A 17869-nucleotide genomic window follows, 5' to 3' on the forward strand; every position below is an offset into this window, starting at 1 on the left:
TCGTGGCAGCCCTTTTCATCAAGATAAAGATCAAATTTTAAGCAATAACTAGTCTTTCAAATGTTACCATATTATGGTCATCAAGTGATGTAGAGTTGTACTATCACTCCATTAAAGGACACCGGTTCTAAACTGTTGAAACTGTTGTGAGCCACTTTAATAGGGCATGGCGAGTGTTGCTTATATAAAAAATATCAGGAAAGCTCGCCGAGTAAGAGGAATGGTTATTGCAGGTTTCACTTCCGGCTCTCGCGTTTCACTTTCATAAGAAAATCATTTGACGCACGCGATTTTGCACCACGAGAGCAAGTCGCGCGTGTGTGCGGCTGAAAACTCTGTCGAGTCTCCTAAATACTTACAGTAAATTCTCAGAGCATTTTGGCAGTGGCAGGGGTTGGGTTGAAAATGAGGGGCTCGGGTTGGTAGCGAAGCATAACTTCATAGCCAACTCTCACAGTAAATCTTTATTGCACTTTCTTATCAACCGTAAAGTACATGTACAAAAGATAAATCGTAATATCCTGCCATTATTCAATCTCAAAGTTACTTATCTGCATTGACAAACGGAGCAAACAATAAAACTAACGTGCTTACATGTATTCTATAAATAAAAATTTAACTTTGGCTTGTTTTATTTGTCGCATACTTTGTCTCCTCTGAAGATTATTGCAAAGGGACTGTCTAGGATTCTGTCCAGAAAAGCAAGAATTAGGGATTAAAACGTTCATCATACTTTCACCACATACGGAAATCAGACTATTTTTAATCTCTGTGGTCATGTGACCAAGTTAAAAGGTAACAACAACTGCTTAACATTGTGCTCAGAAAACTGTCAAAACTGAACAAGATAATTAAGGCTGTTTATAAGAAAATCTTCACGATTTCGTCCACGAGTGTGCGGCACACAGGACAAGACCTATTCACCTTGAGTGCACAATTTTCGCAACAGAACATGAGTCCGCATTTGTAAAAAATTACGTCAATTTTGTTACTTAGACATATTCTGCACTCAAGATTTTCATGTGAAACTGAAGAGGAATCCGTAACGCTGCTGACGTGACTTTCCAGAACTTTCTTGTCACCCACAGTTTTGGTTTCCAGCAATGATCCAATGTAGGGAGGCGACTCGTTGTCTCCAGAACTTATCGATAACACCTGTATCATACATAAAGTAAAAAAAAAAGTTTCTTCATAATTCATTTACAGTTCATAGTTCATTCATTTAAATTCATGACCCACGTCCTCATAGATCGACCATTATAAGCAGTAGGCATCTTTACTTGCCACTTATTGGGTCGTGTTTTCTAAAGCAAGCAGATAAGGTTCTCTTACCTTATCAGTATGCTTTGTATAAAGAATTTGCCTGTTATGGCAGGTCACTGACATTTTCTTTCTTTTTTGGTTAGAAAGATGACCCGCCCTTAAATTTAGACGTTAACGTTATTTAAAAATGCAAATTTGTCTTCTATTTGTGAGCTAAATTTGTTTCAGAATCTGAATAAACCAAAATATCACCACAACAAAAGAAATACTTATTTTTATCGTTTTAACAGACCTTTAACATTAGAGGTAGGTTGATTATACTTTGGTGGTGTTAAACTTGAAAAGTGAGGTACCATTGGATGACTAGACCACTCTCTATCTTGTTTGGATTATTATTAATAATAAAAACAGTAATACCAATAGTAATAACATAACAACAATGATAATAACCGAAGAATTTGAAAAGCTGGCTAAGTAGAAAGATCTGGAAATTGAAGTCACAAGAATGTGGGATATGAAAGCCAATGCAGTGCCTGTGGTGATGGGAGCACTCAATGTTGTTAAGATCCTGTGATTATTACAAGCTGAGCCTTCAAATTTTGTATACACAAAATTAATAACTTTGCAAGGAGAAAACAAAAGAAAAATATTAAAAACAAAAAAGTCACCTAATTTTAATTTTCTACTGATATACAAAGAGAAGGGGTTATGGAAAAGATAAATTATTATTATTTTCTCCACCCAGAAACTGCCTGCAGTGCCCTCAGTGAACTGTGGTTTTCAACGATGAACCGTTTCAATAAAAGGCAAACTGTACTTCAAAGTGTAGATCGAAACGAACTTCAGTCAGTCCAACAGTACTGATGCTGTATAATTGCATGTCAACACTTGTTGACATGCCTGCCTCACCTGTCTATCATGTGTTTGTCAAGGCGTTAAGGGTGTGACGGGGATGAAAGGTTACCTACAGAGAAGAACCAAAAAAAAAATAACAATAATACATACATTCTTTGAACTTTGTTGAGCACACTTTAACTGATAAAATTCTCACGTTTTTCATGAGTCTGGTATGCACAAGCTAGGCTACTTCAATAATAATTTACACATCATTAAATATTATTGTACAAAATTGTAAAATATTAGGACACATAGATTCTTCTAGTTTCCTTACCTACCTCCGGGCTTGCCAGAACTTGATAGTTTGCATTGTGAAAACCTATTGGTAGAAAATGTGGTTTATTGATAGGTTGTTAACTGATGGATCTCAAAAAAGATACCAGCTCACATGTATCAAGAATTCAATCATGCAGTACATCAAACCAAAAATTATGCAAAGAAAGTGAAAGTGCAATGTTTATCTTTCAATCACTAGGCGAAACCGAACGTTTTGTATTTTTTTGAGACGCGCCAGTGCACAAACAATGGAAACCCTTTAAAAGTCAGGTGCCAAGATCTAGTGAATAAAAAAAAACAAGATATTTTTAGAAAAAAAAACCACTTTTATTTTAGCCGCGTGGAGAAATTAAGCAGTGTCTCACATTTTACAATCTTCAGCAAAAAAACTGAAAGTACAAAATACGGAGTTACTTAAGACAAAGATTTTATAGGAAAAATCTTTCATTCAATGAATATCTTGGATTTGCCTACTACCATACAACTTGACAAAATGTGGTGCCAACAAATCAACAACTGAAATGCTCAAGCGGAAGGAAAATTTCAAGCGTTCCGGTTGAAATCATTGAAGTCATTATACCAATAAATATGAGAGTAGAGTGTCATGAAGAAAATTTCATCATGCAAGATCTTACCTTCAAGATCCAATGCTGCACAATAAACGTTGCACCTGTGATTAGCCTTAAACATGCCAAGTGCATGCTCTGAAAGGTTGCCAATACCAAACAAACTACAAACATAGAAACATTAACAAATGATAAAATTAGTGCAATTGCTTAACAACAACCTTTCTTTTTACACCATCATTAAAACATTGAATCTGCAATTTACACTTGTTTTTGTTGCAGCTACTGACCATTACCCTGAGGGAATGCTTTAATTTTGAGCCTTACAACAACTACTACTACTACTAATAATGATAATGATAATGATAATGATAATGATAATGATAATGATAATGATATTGATATTGATATTGATAATGATAATGATAATGATAATGATAATGATAATGATAATGATAATGATAATGATAATGATAATGATAATGATAATGATAATGATAATAATTTAGGCAAACTTCTCCAACAATACACTGACAAAAAAATAAGACTAACAAAAAACAATGTCAGTATAGAAATACACCAATCACTTTTGGAATCTTAATAGCCAAAAACACCACAGGTTTAAACTGATAGATAGCCAATTATGGGTAATTAAACATCACACTTTAATTGACCAATCAACACAATAACCAGCCATAAAATATCATCAGCTTGACAATACACAATTCCCTTGACTCTGATGAAGACTTTGCTGAGGGTGAGTCATCGTCAATACTGACAACATGCAGTCCTTTTCAAGACTTCACACTCAATGGGATAATCAGGAGAAGAAGAAGATTCCAGATTATTCCCCAGATACCGGTAATTTGTACTAAGAAACAATAAGTTAATTACCTGATGTCATTTGATGCAATCTCAAGGTCAGTCAAATTGAAGTCAACACCTAAAAAATATGGATTTCATTTCACAACGTGATCATGAGGACTAACAATCAAGGCATTTCAAGTTAATTTATTTTTTATCAGTTGAGGAACAGATCTCATAGTATCACATGTTCACATTGAAGCAACTGAAACTTGCCAAAGTTTATACTCAACAAAATCCATTGCTACCTAATTCAAAACTAAGCTTAATTAACATTAACAGATTAGTGTGAGAGATATCGTGGAGATAAAGGTCACATTGTCAGATTATTTGATAAAGCTAATTAACCTAATGCCCCCCCCCCCCCACCCAAAAATGAAATAAATAAATAAATGTCACTAACCAATAATTACCTTTAGTTTAATTATTATTACTGCCCAAAGTTACTTTTATATCATTATAAGACAGGTGTTACTGACTAACTGATCTGTACATTTTACAGTGTGTTTATTACCTTGGAGGTCACAAACTAGTGCTCTCTGTTGGAAATAATTAAAGGTCCAATGGGCAAACGCTAGTGATTTTTGGGAAAATTCTGTCACTTGCTCAGGTACATTGTCCCCCAAAGCCACTTCCTGTGCATCATTGTTTAAGAATTTGTACCATGTGCCTCCAATACGGGGTTCTACCAAACCCCAGGCAGGACACTGCCCTGACAGCAACTTCACATGCACAGAGGGTAGAACACTGTCATAGATAAGAACAGATTGAAATAGATGTAACATACAGGTCTCCAGCTATTAAAGGAAATGGAAGACAAAGAAAATTGACAGACTGAACAGTTTCTTGGAAAGTTATATAATAAAGGTTATTAGAATAGAAAAAGACATTTCGAATGGTCAAGCCCAAATGATCCCGGACTATCCATATTGAGATCCTACTTGTACAATGTACTCTTTCCTTAATATAATGCTTTGCCCAAATATTATTCTTAGCTCAGCCTGAGTTGGCTATTATTGCCTAAGTTGCCTTAGTCTATGTGCAAGCTCTTTTATGAATGGAGCTGTGCTTGTGCTCTCTGCAACACTACTTTCAAGTTCTCTATATCCATCTCAGATTTACCATTTCATATCCTTATAGATCCCTGACATGAACTCCACCCAAATCATACAGTAGGTGACCTGAGCAAAAACCATTTAAGTCTAATAATAACAACAACAATAATAATAATAATAATAATAATAATAATAATAATAATAATAATAATAATAATAATAATAATAATAATAATAATAGCAATAATAGTAAATATTATTATTATTATATTAAGTTAATTATAATAAATTGATCAATAAATGAAAGTGAGACCTCATCATGATTGTGATGCTTTAGGTACATGTTTATTCCAGACCTTTATGTTCCAAATTAGAGAAAAATGATAAATTAACTCACTTGAGCTCTTTTCCATAATCGGGAATCTTTTGTTTACATTCTTCATTAAAATGATAACAAAGGGAACAGCAAACAGCCACCACTTGCACTTCCTGACAATAAGGCAAAGAAAGTAAAAGCATAAATTATTGTATATGTTATGGTTCTGTTTTATCCTGGGTTCAATTTTTATTTTCCTTTGTTTTCGTGTATGGTAATGTACATGTATGATAATGAGTATAAAACAAAGGAAAATAAAAATTGAACCGAGGATAAAATTGCACCACAACATATACATTCATTACATGTCCTAAATGATATACTACTTGTATGTATGTTAAAGCAAAAACAGGTGGCCCAATCCAACTGCCTCATAATAGCAACATTAACATGATACAGGAGGTATGCATAGTGGCCATGTTGGTGTTCAGAACAATGAAATTTCCATTCTTTTGGGAATTAAACTTTTATTTCGTGAGACGTTTTCTATTGTTTCTAAACAGCAACATGGCCACAGTGCATACACCCTTTACCTTGGCTGTTTTCTTTTCATTTGCAATGCGGAGTTGCTGGAGAAACTCTTCACTTAATTCTGAAGTGCTGTCAGAGTCTCCCACGAGGCCATACTCCTGAAGGTGATGTTGTTTGAAGACATATGGCTTATCTTTACTGAGGAACTTGCCACCAACTGAAATAACCCTAGCTGTGAATGCCAGTTGAAAACAGCCAGAAGCAAACGGTTTTTCTGGGTAGTCATCAATTACTACAACAGAATGTTCTGGCCCTTCCACATTGATTGAACACCAGTCATCCGAGACAGAATACAGATACACTTCAGCTGGTACACCTAGAAAGGCAGACATGGTATACAGCCTGTCAATTCAGCGTAATAAATCCTCATGTAATAAATTGTAAAAAAAAAATTTCATTTGCTTTGCTGTCAATTGTATGTATTAGTAGAGTTACCAATGGTTGCTAAAAGTACTGAAAACTAACTGAAATGGATAAGTTCACTGCAGCTCTGATGAGAATGTTATTTAAACAATAACATATATAAATAGGCTAGCTAATTGCTGCAAGTAGACACAACTTTGCCTTTTTCAAAAACTTTAAGCTATTATATTACACAGTGCAGCCGTTGTTTGTTTGGCAATTGCAATGATTATTACTCTAATCAATAATCCTAACGCAGGGCCTCTAAATCTGCTCGATGACATAGGCTATGATGCTTTCTTGTTTTCTTTCACTCTCTCTTTCTCTTCTTTCCACATTTGTTGACTTATTCAACAACTACATAAAATTATTTTAATTAGCTTTGTTCAAAATTTCCGTTTGTTTTTCTAAAAAGAAGTTGGCCATGCAACTTACCGCCAAAAAAACGTGGCTTGCAGCACAGGGTTAACTTAACTGTGGCATTTCACATTGGCTTACATGGAGGGGTGGACATATGGACAAACGTACGGTGATGTCATAAGCAAAACCAAAATTTCTCGCATAGATGGGTTACCATGTTTTCTTACCCATTGTGCACCTTTGGTGCGCAAAGCTCCACTATTAAATTAGAAGTTTGAATGAAAATTGGCAATCATTTCACCAAAAGTTAAGATATTAGATTTCGGAAAATAACTTGTACTCACAATGGTATTATGTTGTGATAGACAAAAAAAATGATGTAAAGTTAATGGAAAAGTAAGTAACATGCACTAATTGTACTGTACGCATCTTGCACTATTCTTGTAAGGGACTAGCACATACATAAAAGGATAAAAGGCAAATTGCATAACAGTACCATTATACTGTGGTTTAGGGATAGCAACTGATCGTCCCAGCAAAAGTATTTTTGAAGGTGTTGGCAGTCGCTGCTTTGGGATGTCACTTCTTACAGCAGTTCTTAAGAACTTCAGATTAGCCAAGTGTTCAGCCCTGACACTCAGCTGGTGCATGACAGTGGAGGATGCAGTTGACCCTTCAGAAACAAAGTTCATAAAAATATGAATAGATATAATCAATTGACTGCAAGATCAATTTATGCTGGGTAGCTTTTGGACATAAACAGTTTAAGCTCAGTTTTGATTACATGTAAATTAGACACAACAAAAACCGCTTTAAGACAATGTTGGCCAGTGAAAGATCAACATCTAAAGTTCTGCAAATATTAATGCCAACTTAAATTTGCCATGCTGTCAGTGACTACCACATCTTCACATTATGAATAATGAACAGTTGAATTAACTACATGTACATGAATTACTTAATATTCTTTTTATTGCTATTGTAACACTATTATTTTTCCACTTTTGATACTTAGCATTAAATGTATACTGGTACTGCTAAATTTGTATAAATTCCCAACATAATTATAATGGAAGTGGACTAGCAGTGAATCAGAACATAAAGGTTCATACCGCTTCCTGAAGACTTTTGCCCTGATGACGGTGATGATTGTAAAGAATCATGAGTGCATGGAGGCTATAGAAACAAATCAAAATTACTAAACAATGAGAAACTCATTGATGTCTTTGCATTGAAAAAATTCAATTTTTTCTTTGCAATAATTATAATGAATAACACTTTTCAATACTGTACAAACAATCTTTGCCGTCCACTTCATGCTATTCTCACATTACAAACTTCCTGTTCAGCCATGCATTCTTCTCACAAGTTTAATTCATATGTTGGCAAATTAATGTATTATGCTCACGCCATTGGGGTGGATGAACACTACATATTCAGAGAAGTATTTTTTAGGACAAACCTTGCAGTGCAGTTATTGACATTTAATTATAAGGACATCGATTAAAAAGCAATGACAAATAGATATAATTAAAATGTATGCTGTTATATTCAGAACATAATTTCTTCAGAAAATATAAAATAATAAAACAATTATCCAAATTAATAAATCAAATGAATGAAATTGACGTTTCGTAACAACAACTTACCAGTGTTATAATTTATTATTATTATTACAATTTCAAATATGCAGGACTTTGTACAAAATAATCACATTTTTAATGTTTCACTAATGTTATTTCTTATTGCTTTGGGAAGTATATATTTAACAATTAGATTATGAGCTCGAGATTTCTATCGCGTGATAGCTGATGAGGGCGCAGCCCGAATCAGCTATCATGCATAGAAATCGAGAGCGAATAATCTAATTGTTTTAGTATAAATCTACTAGTCGTTCAAAACTAAACAAGTAAAATATCTATATCCTCATCGCAGACACTTTGAAAACGCGATGAAGTGGCCGCAATTTTGTTGAAAACCGCTACTCACTATCTATCACAGAATAGATAGCGAGTAGCATAGCCAATCAGAGAACGGCATTCGTGATAGAATGCTAGTAGATTTATACTAAATGTCTTTAGATATGATGAGCATTACAACCAAACCAATATTATAAAGTCTTAGATACATGGAAAGTATTTATACTTAAATTATAAGGAGTTTTTTTGCAGTATAAATTCTATTTATCAATCTCATGCTACAATTGGAGCTGCAGGTTCAAGAATAAATAAAATCGCACGGAAATGTGTTTCTGATAGCAACGAAATCAAAGTTTCTGATGAAAGTCACTATACACTTAATACCTGATGAATTGTATCCTGTGTTGCGTGAATGAGACAAGCTGTTAAACAGCTCCTCATCACAAGGAAGCTCATCAACATCAATGTCAGCAAACCAATCAGGGGAATCCTCAATTTCATCAGTACTCTGAAGAGAACATAGAGTTGGACCCCTTAGCAATATTATTGATACCATTATATATATATATATATATTAATTGACATCATTCTGATTATCATCTTATACAGTTTGTTAGAACATTACACATGTAGATACATTGCACCAGTAAAAAAGGTTATTTAATAATAATTACTGGGTTAACCTTGATAGTAATATCAGATATACCTGTTATAGACATTTTATAATGAGAATGTATGATAATATGCGACCCTATCCGACAGTGTTGATAAATGTCATTAATATTTTATTACTACAGTGCTCCATTATAGTACAAAAAAATGGATCAAATCAAATGGAACAGGCTAGAAGAAAGCCATAAAGGGGAGTCAAAGCCATGAGTCCCTATGGGGGTCTGGTGCAAACCATCCCCTCAAAATTTGAAAAATGGTTGTTGGTACAGTTAATAAGTAAAAGTAGTTCAACCTTAATACGTTTAACTTTTCAATGGAGGGCGGGGTGTTACCCATGCCCCCCAATCCCCCCTTCTGGATCCACCCTTGTAATCAAGTGGGAAAAATCTCAATAATTTATTTAAATTATTACAAAATACATACCAATAACGACTGCCACCAAAAGTAAAAAGAAGTTCCATTTAGATGCAAGTTGTTTTTGAGGGGTGGCCCTTTTAAAGTCCGCATTATATGGAAATTGAATGATGACTTTGCAAGGATGCGACCAACCCCAAGGAAATGATTACAAAGAACGTCTGAAGTCCACAGCCTCAATGGTGAACTCTGCCTCTTGGAATGGAATCTATACATAAGTTAAGGGGAAAACATTTAAGTGAACATGATTGATAATCATCCACATACACAGTTGAACTGGTTTGCTGACAACTTTTTTGGAAGAAACATCATGCATACATTGTACCATAATAATTTGAACAACAACTTTCCCACAGATAAAATAGACATACATGTACATGTACAATAGAAGTGAACCAAACCAATCTTTCATGAATTACAACGACCAAAGGAAATGGCTGAAACACTACATTTAAATGTTTCAAGTCCCACACGAAAAATTCACTTACAAATTCCTTTTTTCCTTTTGGTACATAATGTCCCAGTTTCACATTTTTGATTTTGACAGGTGTCACAAGAAGCTCCTGTAAATATAGAAAAACAAAAATATATGGATTTCACTGACAGTCAGAGGCTATTTTTCTAGTTCAATGATAACTAAACTACATGCATAAGAAACTTAAAGGTTTAGAATTTTAAATACAAGGGAAACATGCCATACATGTATCACATATGAAGGAATATTGTCCTTAGAAGCAGGGTTGGAAACTTAACTTTGTGGAACACTTGCTACCTGGGGGAAATGATGTTAAGATCATAATCGGCCGGATATGTTTTCGCTCGCAAGATACACCCCCACCCCCCTTTAAGTTAATTTACCAAATTACGAGTTAAAGGACCGGTCTAGCTCACTATTGCCCAATGCTAGACTGCTAGACTATTTAATAGGTTACAGGTGATTTAGCTTTTCCATGTCATGCTGTTTTCACCATCTTTTGACCAAGGCTTACTTCGAAGAAAATTATTTCCCTTGATCTCATCTTCTCATACTATCTAGAGTCTGCCTTTTGAGGGGTTTCATTCACATCCTTTTTTGTAGGGAGTTTTATATACCCCGCGAAAATATCTCCACATTTTCAAATCGAAACCACACAAGGAAAGACACTCTAGACAGTCGCCATTAGATCTTGTTCTCAGCAGCGTGGTTTATGACTAGCAGTATCATGGCTACAAGTAGGTGCTTCATGTAATTATTACTTGAACAGAAGTCATTTTTATACTGACACGTATAAAGTGGGAAATTTGTGTGTATGTGCCAGGTTTCAAAGCTTTCAGAATGTGAAAAAGTAGTACTGGACGGAATGTTTACGGTTAGATTATATTTTGTCAAAAACAATAAGTTACAATTTTATTTTCCTGAAGATGAAAATTCCACTTGCCAAAGCGGGTGAGTAATCTACTATTTCCACTCCCCCGAAGGGCTTGACACTCGCATTAGCGAGTGGGCGAGTACCAATTTCAAACCCTGCTTAGAAGCCTATTCATCTGTATTATCTTTTAAATCATTATTTAAAACTCCTCTGACTGGTTTTTCACAAGCAAGACATGCAATAAACATTTTCACTAAAATGCAAACTGTTTCTAACAAGAAAATTAATGTATCAATCAAGTGTTGAGCTTCTCAATCACAATAATTAATTGTTTACTGCTGGGATTGGTATTTCAATCTACAAAAGTTGTACCTTTGGTTTGCTCTTTTTCCTCCCTGCCCTAGGCCTTGCCCCTCCATGGGGTACATTCTTTTTACCATGCATCTTCAGTGGGGGTTTCTTTTGTAACTGGGTTTTTCTTTCTTCAGCCGCCAGTTTACGTAATATATTATCCCACACATCAGGATCTTGTGAGTCTTTAAGTAAGAAATTAATTACACATAACAATGGTGAAAATCTATGGTATAAGCATTATTACATAGCAATAAACATTAACCATAACAAAAATATAACAATAATTAACTTATTATTTGGTGAACAAACAGCCTCAAAGGAAACCCTCTTGATTGATTGATAAAATATGTGGGGTTAAGTGATGTGCAAAGCAATAATATGAAATCACCTTCATGACACGGTATGCTTGTACATGACATGATTCACTTCCGGTCAGTGTATAACATGGACTGCGGACTATGGACTAGGTATAAAACACAGACTACGGTATAACACGTGGGCTACAGACTGGGTATAAAATATGGACTAGCGTATAAACTGTAGACTAAGGATTATAAACTGTGTATAAATGCAAACTGAATGTAAAAATAATGAGAACCGAGGCTGTAAGCATAAAATTGTGATTTTTCCCCGCAAAGTACATGTACCTTTAGTTGTACAGTCTTTTTTTACAGTATCTTTCCCTTGTTTCTTATTGCACAAAACAGGAACACATCCACTTTTGTTAAGGTATATAAGTCATTTATGTTAGAGGATAACAACAATTCATTTATAAAATTTTAATTGAGCACTAACTGCATTAACTATGTAAAATCACCTGCTGCCACAGATGTTCCTGTATTCTTATTATCATCTGAATCTGTTTAATTAACAAGACACATGTACATCACAGTAATCAATTTCCCAAAATGGTAATTAATCCTTCCAAAACTTAACTAGTCAGCACAAATTTAACCAAAACCAAAACAACAGATGAAACAAACTTGCAACACAAAACATGCAAATAGTAAATCAGATTGTTCAAATCATGTAGATATGTATATTAGATGTGTACTGTCAATAATTTACACACCGCAGAACTTGCATGTAACTTTGATTTATGGCTTTGTTGAATGTGATTTCCTTTTGCATATCAAGGGTCATAAGGCCTGGTATTCAAAATTGTGAGTCATGGGTGCAAGCCCCCCGCCCTCCTCCTTCTTCAAGAGAGTTTGCTTGCAGGCTAGACTTGTGAGATGTAGTACAGAGATTATACTTATAACTTTGTTGAGCATACCATAAATAAAAAAATCACACAACCTTCTCATACAGGTACATACCTTGAGAAATGGGCCTTGTATGTGCCTGTGGAGAGCAGCCACAGTTGGCACATTCTGCAACTGCCACTATTTCATCATAACCACGGCAGTAACTATGGGTGTCACACTTCCCCAGGTGGACCTATGGATTGATAATCATTTCTAAATTGCTAGTAAACATAATACATTGGGAAATCTTTGTCCACATTGATGCTTGGCTTAATTTACATCTGCCCCCTTTGAACAAAGCTGCAAAAATGTTGTTGTGTCATCTGCATTATATTTGAAAATTTTATGGCTTAATTTCTATATGATCAATAAGAGTGCAGACAATGGAAAAATGTGGGTGATTCCTTTTTTACAAAAAATCAAAAACAATCTCGAGCGCATGAGGGCCACTCACTTGTTTGCGTGTTCTGCGCACCAACACGGCCGCCGTGATAAATTACCATATTTGCCTACAGCAATATAGTGTTAAGTTATGCCTCGTTCTTCAAATTCAATTAGCCGTGAACAGTACTTTGCGTACCGAGACATTTGAGATGGACAAAAGTGTTTACTCTGGACAAATTTAAGGCTGATTATAAAATTAAAACTGAAATAAAAAGGAAGTTGAGTTTACTTACATGGCATCGTGCCACACATCCACAAGTGTCGCACCTACTCGATTCTTCTTTCCGGCTAAACAGGGAGCATCCCCCGCAACGATTTTCCGCGTGATTCCGGCAGCCCCCTCGCCATAATCCCTCGTGATCTTTTGTAGCCATTATAAACGAATTGGTTACTTATCAAAAACTGAAATTTGGAACGGAAATCTCGCCGCCATGTGGCCCGCCATGTTGAAAGGCATGTCGAAGCCGTCCAAAAGCAGAGACCACGTGACACTGAAATAAACAACTCACTTTTCAAAAGAATCAAGTCTGTGTTTTCGGAGAATCAAGTTTGCGTTTCAAAGAATCAAGTTTGTGTTTTCAAAGAATCAAGTTTTATTTCTAAAGAATCAAGTTTGCGTTTTAAAGAATCAAGTTTGTGCTTTCAAAGAATCAAGTTTGCGTTTCAAAGAATCAATTTTTATTTCAAAAGAATCAAGATTGCGTTTTCAAGAATCAAGTTTGTGTTTTCCAAGAATCAAGTTTTCTTTCTAAAGAATCAAGTTTGCGTTTCAAAGAATCAAGTTTTATTTCTAAAGAATCAAGATTGCGTTTTCAAGAATCAAGTTTGTGTTTTTAAAGAATCAAGTTTTATTTCTAAAGAATCAAGTTTGCGTTTCAAAGAATCAAGTTTTATTTTTAAAGAATCAAGTTTGTGTTTTCAAAGAATCAAGTTTGCGTTTCAAAGAATCAAGATTTATTTCTGAAGAATCAAGTTTGTGTTTTTAAAGAATCAAGTTTTATTTCTAAAGAATCAAGTTTGTGTTTTCAAAGATTTAAGTTTTATTTCTAAAGAATCAAGTTTGCGTTATAAAGAATCAAGTTTTATTTCACAGAATCAAGTTTTATTCAGTCACAGATTCAAAAGTAGGTAATTGTGTTACTGAGCTTCATAGGACACCGTAGAAAAGGATCTTCTAGCCATTTTTCGTAGAATTTGTAAGCAACCGGAAATAAACGCTAAGATTTTTACTCCTGAAGACACCGTTACTCTTAAAGTGCAGTTCAGTGTGCGGGTTAAATTACTGGCGGCTGAATTAACTGACGTGCAAATTCGGAAAACTGTTTCTGAACGTAGAATTGACAAAATTAAAATATTTTTTTACTATATATTTCTTCAGGAAACCATTGTCTAATCATTAAGTAAATTATTTGGAAGCAATGAGCAATAGAAAACGATATTTTTAGCCTCAAAGAGACTCATTGCCAAACTCATGTCGACTGTCCTGTTTAAAGTTAAAGCGTAAATTAATTCACAAGCGAAGTCTCTAAAATTATTACTCAGCGTAGAATAGACCAAATTAAAAGATTTTTTCCCTATTAATTTCAGAAAATAATCCTCTAATCATTTAGCGAATTATTTGGTAGCAACGAGCAATAAAAAAGAAGAGTTTTACTCCCGAACACACTTACTGTGAAAGTGCCGTTGATTGTACAGCTTAATTTCACAGGTTAATTAATTGCCTAGCTAATTTTTTTCAAAAAAAAAAAACCTTTTCTCTCACCGTAGAATTGACCGAATTAAAAGTTTCTTTCACTGTAATCTTCGTAAAACGATACTCTAATCATTTAGCGAATTATTTGGAAGCAACGAGCAATAAAAAAAGAAGTCTTTTACTCTCGAAGACACAGTTACTGTGAAGTGCGGTTCACTGAGAAACATAAATTTCACGGCTCAATTAATTGACCGACAAACTTATAAAAACTATTTCTCAGTGTAGAATCAACCAAATTAAAAGATTCTTTCCCGATAATGTTGAGAGAGAGATCGTCTAATTATTCGGTGAATTACTTAGAAGCTATAAAAAACAGACATGAAGATATCAATTGTGGAGGATATGAAGTATTGAATTTCCGCATACTACGCGTGTTCTATTTTACGCGTAAATGAATTTTTTGAGATACTCCCTAAAAATATTTCTCAGCGAGGATTTGACTAAATTAGAAATTTCTTTCACTATCATATTCAGAAAGGGATTTTCTTATTATTTTCAGATTTATTTGTAAGCATCGAGCAACAACAACGAAGATTTTCACTCCGTAAGAGAGTTACTGTTCAAGTGCCGTTCGGTTTGCGGATGAAATTAATGACGGCTGAATTAACTGACTGGCAAACTCGGAACACTATTTCTCAACGTAGAATTGACCAAATTAAAAGTTTCTTTCTCTGTTATCTTTATAAAACGATCCTCTGATCATTTAGCGAGTTATTTGCAAGCAACGAGCAATAAAATTAATATTTTTACTCTCGAAGACACAGTTACTATGAAGTGCCGTTCACTGAGAAACAAAAATTTCACGGCTTAATTAATTGACAGACAAACTTATAAAAGCTATTTCTCAGTGTAGAATTACCCAAATGAAAAGATTTTTTCGCGATAATGTTGGGAGAGAGATCGTCTAATTATTCGGTGAATTATTTAGAAGCTATAAAAAACAGACATAAAGATATAAATTGTCGAAGATATGAAGTATTCAATTTCCGCCTACCGCGCGTTTTCTATTTTACGCGTAAATGAATTTATTGAGATACTCCCTAAAATTATTTCTCAGCGAGGATTTGACTAAATTAACCATTTCTTTCACTATCATATTCAGAAAGGGATGTTCTTATCATTTTGAGATTTATTTGTAAGCATTGAGCAACAACAAAGAAGATTTTCACTCCGTAAGAGAGTTAATGCTCAAGTGCCGTTCGGTTTGCGGATGAAATTAATGACGGCTGAATTAACTGACTGGCAAACTCAGAACACTATTTCTCAACGTAGAATTGACCAAATTAAAAGTTTCTTTCTCTGTCATCTTTATAAAACGATCCTCTGATTATTTAGCGAGTTATTTGCAAGCAACGAGCAATAAAATTAATATTTTTACTCTCGAAGACACAGTTACTGTGAAGTGCCGTTCACTAAGAAACAAAAATTTAACGGCTTAATTAATTGACAGACAAACTTATAAAAGCTATTTCTCAGTGCAGAATTACCCAAATGAAAAGATTTTTTCGCTACAATGTTGAGAGAGAGATCCTCTAATTATTTCTCTGCATTACTAAGAAGCTAGAAAAAACAGACATGAAGATATACATAATCGAAGATATGAAGTATTAAATTTCCGCTTACAACGAGTGTTCTATCTTATGCGTAAATGAATTTATTGAGATACTCCCTAAAAATAATTCTTAGCGAGGATTCGACCAAATTAAAAACTTCTTGCACTATCATATTCAGAAAAGAATATTCTTGTCATTTTGAGAATTATTTGTAAGCATCAATCAATAAAAACGAAGATTTTTACTCCGGAAAAGAGTTACTGTTCCGTTCAGTATGCGGATAAAATTAATGACGGCTGAATTAACTGACCGGCAAACTCGGAAAACTATTTCTCAACGTAGAATTGACCAAATTAAATATTCTTTCACCATAATCTTCAGCCAAGAATACTACTGTTATTAAGCGAATTAGCGGCAAGCTAGTAGAAATGAGATTGAAGATATAAATTGTGCAAGATACGAAGTATTGAATTTCCGGTTACTGCGCGGGTTCCACTGCTACGCGTAAATTAATTTATTGAGATACTCGCTAAAATTTTTTCTCAGCATAGATTTGATAAAATTAAAAGCTATTTTACTAACATATCGAGAAAAGGATTTTCTAACCATTTTCCATAGAATTTGTAAGCAACCAGAAATAAACACCAAGATTTTTACTCCTGAAGACACTTACTCTTTACGGTGCAGATCAGTGTGCGGGTTAAATTAGTGACGGCAAATTCGGAAAACTATTTCTGAACGTAGAATTGACAAAATTAAAATATTATTTGAGTATATTCTTCAGGAAACCATTGTTTAATCATTTAGTAAATTATTTGGAAGCAATGAGCAAGAGAAAAGAATATTTTTAGCCTCAAAGAGACTCATTGCTAAATTCCTGTTGACTGTCCTGTTTAAAGTTAAAGCGTAAATTAATTCACAAGCAAACTCTCTAAATTTATTACTCAGCGTAAAATTGACCAAATTAAAAGATTTTTTAACTATTACATTTAGAAAATAATCCTCTAATCATTTAGCGAATTATTTTGCAGCAACGAGCAATGTAAAAGAAGATTTTCACTCCCGAACACACTTACTGTGAAAGTGTCGTTGTTTGTGCAGCTCAATTTCACTGGTTAATTAATTGCCTTGCAAATTAAAAGAACCCTTTTTCTCAGCGTATGGTTGACCAAATTAAAAGTTTCTTTCACTTTAATCTTAAGAAAACAATCCTCTAATCATTTAGCGAGTTGTTTGCAAGCTACAAGCAATAAAAAAGAACATTTTAGCTCTCAAAGACACAGTTACTGTGAAATGCCGTTCACTGCGCAGCATAAATTTCACGGCTCAATTATTTGACTGGGAAACTTCCAAAAACTCTTTCTCAATGCAGAATAAACCAAATTGAAAGATTTTTTTACTATAATGTGGAGAAAGATATCCTCTAATTTTTCAGTGAATCATTTAGAAGCTAGAAGAAACAGACATGAAGCTATAAATTGTCGAAGATATGAAGTATTCAATTTCCGCTTACTACGCGTATTCTATTTTACGCGTAAATGAATTTATTGAGGTACTCCCTAAAAATATTTCTT

General features: G+C 34.2%; 1 pseudogene across 1 annotated transcript; it reads right to left on the bottom strand.

The window, feature by feature from the left end:
* Positions 1-449: 449 nt before the first annotated feature.
* LOC146454869 (uncharacterized) lies at positions 450-13587 on the bottom strand (annotated as a pseudogene). The gene is made up of 16 exons (XR_014859153.1): positions 13223-13587; positions 12618-12738; positions 12116-12157; positions 11317-11480; positions 10084-10158; positions 9605-9803; positions 8880-9017; positions 7703-7766; positions 7087-7263; positions 5831-6144; positions 5319-5410; positions 4381-4613; positions 3897-3945; positions 3072-3166; positions 2439-2479; positions 450-1155 (listed from the first exon to the last, which is right to left on the bottom strand). The product of XR_014859153.1 is annotated as an uncharacterized LOC146454869 (transcript).
* Between the last annotated feature and the right edge of the window lie 4282 nt (positions 13588-17869).

The sequence above is a fragment of the Pavona decussata genome, unplaced genomic scaffold (genome assembly GCF_977016875.1).
Source record: "Pavona decussata unplaced genomic scaffold, jaPavDecu1.1 SCAFFOLD_299, whole genome shotgun sequence".
Taxonomy (NCBI): Eukaryota; Metazoa; Cnidaria; class Anthozoa; order Scleractinia; family Agariciidae; genus Pavona; species Pavona decussata.